General features: G+C 38.9%; 1 long non-coding RNA gene across 1 annotated transcript; it reads left to right on the forward strand.

Moving 5' to 3' along the window:
• Nucleotides 1-758: 758 nt before the first annotated feature.
• LOC112649931 (uncharacterized) lies at nt 759-3,475 on the forward strand. Its single transcript, XR_003129804.3, has 3 exons — nt 759-1,011; nt 1,846-1,937; nt 3,310-3,475. It is a non-coding gene; the product is annotated as an uncharacterized LOC112649931 (long non-coding RNA).
• The last annotated feature ends 3,275 nt before the right edge of the window (nt 3,476-6,750 follow it).

Below are 6,750 nucleotides of genomic sequence, written 5' to 3' on the forward strand. Positions count from 1 at the left end.
CTCCTTTTTTTGTGATATGAGTAGCCATTATTGATTATTGTCTAGATTTCTTAATTCATTATAGGCTGCAGTATATTAATTCTGTTAATATAATTTTTATCTTACTAGCTGGAATATTTTTATTAGGAGAAACTTCCCCTACTTGATTACTTGAAGAATTATATGTTCATTATAATTTGTATATGAAACTCAGGATAAATACTGGATTTAACCCTTTATTTACCAGTTTCAACTTATTTTCTAGCATTCTTTAAAGGTGACCAATAAGAGCTGTGTGTTTAAACTGTTTTGATCTCATGGATTTAAAATATATTTGGACCTTGAACTTATAAGTGAGGAGGTTGTATGCTTTGATCTGGACGCTGCCCTGTTACACCAGAAAGAATCTTTCCTCTTTACTTTCCATGATTAAATCCTGGTGACCTTCAGCTCTCTTCTACAATAAGACTTTCTCTTAACTCTCGTGACCAGATTAAAACCTTCCAAATGCACGATTTCACGTTCATTTGTGTGGATGTTTGTTTAGTGCCTGATTTCTTTACTAGACCGTATGTTGCCTATGAACACGGACCATGTTTTCTTTTAGCTAAGCGTCAGATCCCCGTTATGAGCATGCCTGTAAGTATTTGCTCATGGAAGGTTGAAAAACTTGGGTAAATGAATCTCTCTGAGCTTCGGTTTTGGTTTTCTCATCTGTAAAATTGAGGTAATAATGCCGATGTCATAATACTGATGTTATGTGAAGATAACTGAGGCAACAGGTGCAAGGCCAAGCAAGGTGTAGGCAACTCAAGTGGTAGCCAGTTTTACTACCATTTCATGTCTGATGGCCTTGGACACTGCCTGCCCGAGAGACAATTATAAAAACATAATTGTCTGCTTCTGTTTATGAAATGCTACATCATATGGCAAATTAACAGCATTTACAGAGTTCTAAAATACCCTGAAAAGGAGAAGAGAAAGAAATAGCATTCAAGTCTCCTGCCTCCAAAGTGTTGTGGGGGAGATGAGGTAATAATTGGGAACGGTCTCAAAATAATTGGACAGTATTATATGAACCAATTAAATCTGAGGGGATGGATGGTGGAGTTTAAGTTAGGGAGAGGAGGGGAAGCACATACTCTGGTGGAGGCTATGACTGGAAGAGAAAATCTGAAGTTAGGGCTGGTCTCAGTGTCAAAAAAGGAAGTTGCTTTTTTTTGGGAAAGCTGACTACATGCCCTCCCCACACACACTTCAGTAAGATGATTTCTTCCATGGGCTTGCGATCATTCAAGTCAGATTCCCATCCTTATGCAAACACCAGAAACTTCGATATTCTCTTACACCATACTTTGTGCCACTTCCATAGTTTTTCTCAGGCCAGTCCTTCCTCTGCAAAGCCCCTCTCGCTTTTATTTGCTTACTATTTTGGTGTCACGTCAGGAGTCACTTCTTTTATTTTTTATTTTATTTTATTTTATTTTTTTTTGAGTCACTTCTTTTAAAAGGCGTCATTCTCAGGCCTGTAGGTGTGTTAGGGATTTTCATTTTGGCCAATTCAGTGTGCCAACGGTGTGGAGGCCACAGACCTCCAGGAGAGGAGCCCAGGCAACAGGGGTGCATAGTTCAAGTAGACGATGGACTGAGGCGGTGAGGAAGTAAATTCGGGAGGTAGAAGTCATGTGCTTGAGTCCAACGTTTTGTTTGAGGTGGCCCTGAAGTGTTCAGCACACAATAAAAATGTTGGCCCCTTAGCATGGTCCAGACCTTTTGATTCTTATATCATTTGGTGGTTGGACTTACTCCTGCTCCTACTCCTTCCCATGAAACTGTGTGACCTGGACTTTCCTCCTGTTTTCCCAGGACGTCCTATACCTATCCTGATCGCTGCATTTACCGTGCTGTCCCTTAGCTGCTGACTGCACTGATCTGAAGTGACTTCACTGAACCCGAGGGTGAGAACTCTCTTATTCATCTTTGTAACCTCAGCAGAGTGCTCGACACACATGCTTGGTGTTTAAGTAACAAATGGGTGATTGAGGTCTTATCTCACCATGGTACATTTACATTGAGATAAGATATTTAGTTACCTGGAAGGATAGCTCAGTAATGTGTTAACATGTGAACCAAAGGTGCTTTATCTGATTGGCCCCTTTGCAGCAGCAGGGACAGAACGGTGGCAGGTCGACGGTGGCACAGCAGGCTGGTTTGGGGGCAGTCTGCATACGTGCTGACTTTCTGCCTTGGCTGAGATGCAGGGAAAGAGTGAAGGCAGTTGGGATTTTTTTTTTTTTTTTTTTTTTTTTTTCTTAGCATGGTCCCTGTGTGAGAGAGGGAGTAGGAGAAAGCAAGAAGTATTTAGAGAAGAGCAATCAGGTTTTTTTTTTGTTTGTTTTTTTTTTTTTTTTTTTTTTTTTTTGTCCTGGCTAGACTGCAGAAATGGAGCTGAAGCAAACTGTATAGAAGTTATTGGGGGTGGGCAACTGTTGGAGAGCCTTACAGCTTAGACATGACAGGGTAGTAGTTAGAAATATCCATCATAGAAATGCAAAATAGCCTTTCCAGGAAAAAAAAAAAAAAGCCCCCTCGTATTTTCAGTGTTTTATATATTTGCACAGAGAACTTGCTCCTTTATCTAGGTTCTTAAAACAGTTATCTGCCTAAGAGATGCTTTTTGACATAAACAACCATCTACCTGGTGTCAGAATTTCTCAACAGATAAGACCTATTTGTACTCAGGAAGGAACTTCTGCAGTAAGATAGCACACCGAGCTTTTATTGTTAATATGGGAAGAAAGGCATGTGTCAGAATAACAGGAAAACCCACTCTGGTGTATCTGAACCTGACGTGGAGGAGGGGCTGTCATTTTTATCGGGCACACTAAGAGTGGTCATTCTTGCAACATGGACTATGCTAGAACTTATTGCTTTCTGAATTTTTTAGTACCAGCGTAGATTAAAAATCCAGGGTTTTTTCAGGCAGCGATAGAGATGAACAATAGGTGTTTGTCAGTGGGGGGCCTGGGTGGGTCGGTTGGTTGAACGTCTGCCTTTGGCTCAGGTCATGATCCAGGTCCTGGGGTGGAGACCCACGTCAAGGTCCCTGCTCAGCAGGGAGCCTGCTTCTCTCTCTGCCTCTGCCTGCTGCTCCCCCTGCTTGTGCTTGCTCTCGCACATGCTCTCCCTTAAATAATTAAGTAAACTCTTTTTTTTTTTAAAGTTTACCATTAATAATCAGACTGATCTTATTGCATTTCATAGGATTTAGCACTTGACTGTGTTTGTCCAATTAAATATTTCCATCCATAACATGTGTTTCTTTCCTAGGTGGAGGGATGAGCAGGAGCAGATCTTTTTCTATGAAGATTTTTGTTTTCTATCATGTTTAAATATATGAAATTTCATAGCTATTTTCCAATAGCTATATATTTGCTTAAAAAGACTTGTGCAAAAAAAAAAAGACTTGTGCAAATATAAAGATTTACAAGTGGCATTTTGACTTCTGATTTATATGGAATCTTAAGAAATTATACTAAATACACCTTTAAATTATACTGTTTAGGGAGTCTGTGAGGAGGACACTTTACAGAAATGCCAACTAGGTTGAGATTAGAACAGAGATGTTCAAATATAATGGTTCGGGCCTCTTGTGCATTAGGGTTTTTATTTGTTTCCTTGTTTCTGTCAGGTGGACTTTCTCTGAGAAATTCAGATGGACAATTTAAAGGAGGTATGTTTTCAGGAAGACTTAGTGGCGAGATTGCACAGAAGCCTTAGTAAAATATAGCAGAGGTCATTATAACGTGGCCTTGAGTCTCGTAACTCTGGAGGAAGTAGGTAGGAGGTAGTGTCAGAAAGGGAAAGATACTGAGGTGTTTCTAACATGGGCACAGGAATATGTGGCAATGATAGAACATTACTAAAGTTTTCCTCTAGAATGAGTCATTGCCAAATATAATTTGAAGCTTTATGCCGCTTCCAGAAAATATCAATTTCTATGATTTTTATGAACTTGCACTTTAGAGAGGTTGGCAAATTGATAGACAATGAATAAATGCATTCAGGATTCACAGTTGAAGCTTATATTATAGGCTTGAATTTAACTAGGTATGATACCAAAGTTAGGGACTCACGGATGTCTTTCTGACAGTCTGATTTGTTGGAAACGACGCTGATATAACTTGTATTGCAACCGGTATTCTAGGCTTAATTGGGAAGCAACTTTTGCATTATAGTTCAAGACTGGACGGTAGTTTCTCAAATCAAGTACCTAACCACCCTAAAGAAATGAATTTCATTGCAAAGCTGAAATGATTGCATTCTAGAGCCCCTAACTTAATTAGAGACAGATGTACCTCCAATCTAATAAGCTTCATATTTTAAATGGCAATGGTAGCTTCTCCCTTCATCAGCATTATCCAAAATGTAATCTTAATTTTATGTTACTGAACCTATGGTGATATCATGTTATTATTTTTTTTTCCTTTTTGTTTTTGTTTGGGTGGTAGTCAGACTGTGTGGTGGGGTGGATGTTCAGAGGGTCGGGGGCCAATTAGTACGTATTCCCAAGGGATACACTGAAATAGTTGGTGGAAGTGAGACCGGAGTTCTGCATCCTCGACTTTTCACATCCAGGGGAATTTCATACGTTAAACAAAAATCAGAATGAAGAGACTGATATCTGTTCCGTTGTGAACTATTTTCCTATCAGTAGGAAGTATAATAAAATGTGAAAAAAGCAAAATTTGGCATAGTTTTGTAGGAGCTTGATACTGTAGGTGTACATACGTCCGATATTAAACTAATTTTGTCAAAGTGTACTCTAGCACTGTAAAATGAGAGAGAATATGTTCTTTAGAGAGCACGTAGTTGAAATAAAACTTGGAAATGACAAATAGCTAAAATATGGACACAACTTTTCTTTTTAGAGATGCCTTATTGTATAGACAAATTTAGTAATAATGTACATTTTACTTCTAAGAATTTGGTGACCAAAGTACTTTGCCTTGCTCCTAGGGTTCCAATAATATTTCACATCCTGTGAGCATTTCATAGTTCTCCATCCTCTGAGCCCATGAAGAGTCGTCAGCCCTTACATCTCTATTCCCCCAAGATAATGTTAAAAAAGAGAAGTCAGCTACTTCCATAGGCCCTGTCAGTACCGCATGGCGGACTTTGCCTCCCCCAGGAACTCTGATCGGCTCAGTTTCCAGGGGCCCATGGACGGCTGTACCATTTTCAGTGGTTATTTTGTCAAACTGAAACACCACTTGTCTAAGAGCCCAATTCAACTTTCTCATGATTCTTAGGAGGGCCCTGGCCTCCATTTTGAAAACAGAAAACAAAACCACAGATCTATGAAGGTCAAAGGGGGAAGTTAAGAAAACTGTAGCAATTGTTAAGACGTGGAAACCTCTTGTTTAAGTTTCATTAGCTTCACTTATATTAACTCTCAGGTAGACATTCTAATGACCTGTCATTCTGTTGGGTACTTTATGACGCAGAGGGAAATGGTAGACACATGGATAGAGTCAAAGCTGCAATATTGGTAATTAGCTCAATAGAATAAACAATGGGAGTTCGGCTATTTGCTGGAAGTTTGAGTGCAGATTTGAGAAGGCAAGGAAAATAGATTCGTACTCCAGAGAGAACTAGTTTAACACTTGAATTCAGAAAGCTCCGGATTCCTTCCATGTTGAGTCCTGCAGATAGAGAAGAGGGTAAGAAAGAGAAGTAATTCAAAGGGGTGGTGGTGGTGGGGGGGAGGTTAGGAGAGTAAACTGAATTTTTCCATGGAAATAGGATGGTTTTTTTTTTTATATAACTTTTTTCCACCCCTTTTAAGCTATTGCTTTCAGTTTACTTCAATGCAGTCACTGAAGTAGCTTAGAAAGAAATCTTTGATATGCCAGATCAACCAAAAGTTTTAAAATATCCTTTTGTGCCTCCATTTATAATGCAAATAGTAAGTTGGCATTTTGGGTTCATTTCACCATCGACTCTGAAGTGGGTTAGCATACACAGAGTGAGTGAGGGAGTCCCACAAGAGAGCACATCTTTGATAGTTCAATAATAATAAAAAATGTATTTAGGTCTTTTCTAAATACCTTTCACCTCCCAAGAATATAAAAAATGAGAAGAAGAGATCTAAGAAGAATAAATTGTGGTTGTCTTCTACGTTAGCTGAATGACTAAAGATATTGTTCTATGAATTACCCAATACTTAAATATTCCTAGGTCTAGCCTTTATGAGCTCATAAAAGACTTTGCTTATGTGTCTAGGAAAGCCAGTATCTTTATATACTGTCAGAACAGAGCTAACATGCTGTTTCAATATAAGTTTGAAAACCAGCAGATATTTTGTTCTATAAAGCAACTGGGCAATCACCTTAAACCCACGTTTACATTTTAGTTTTATCGTATGTAAACATTCCCTAGCTGAAGTAGTTTTAAAAACTGGTAACTTGTGTTTGAGGATGATGGAAAGAGACTGAATCCTGGTTGAAATATTATTGCCACTGTAGTGTTTTATTCATGGGAATCTCCAATTTTTTTTTCAGATATACTAAAAAAGCCAAAATTCATTAACGTCAGAAACACAAATGAAGGTTGGCACTGATCACGCATCCATGCTAGGAGGAGGGAAGGCTGGGAGCCCCGTACCGTGTATAAACCCCAGATTCCACTTTCTCATTTGAGCTCCCCTGTAAAGCTTCTCATGCATTCTGAAGCTCGAGAATTTCTTCTAGGCAACTGTTGTCAAAATAC

The sequence above is a fragment of the Canis lupus genome, chromosome 19 (genome assembly GCF_003254725.2).
Source record: "Canis lupus dingo isolate Sandy chromosome 19, ASM325472v2, whole genome shotgun sequence".
NCBI classification, from domain to species: domain Eukaryota; kingdom Metazoa; phylum Chordata; class Mammalia; order Carnivora; family Canidae; genus Canis; species Canis lupus.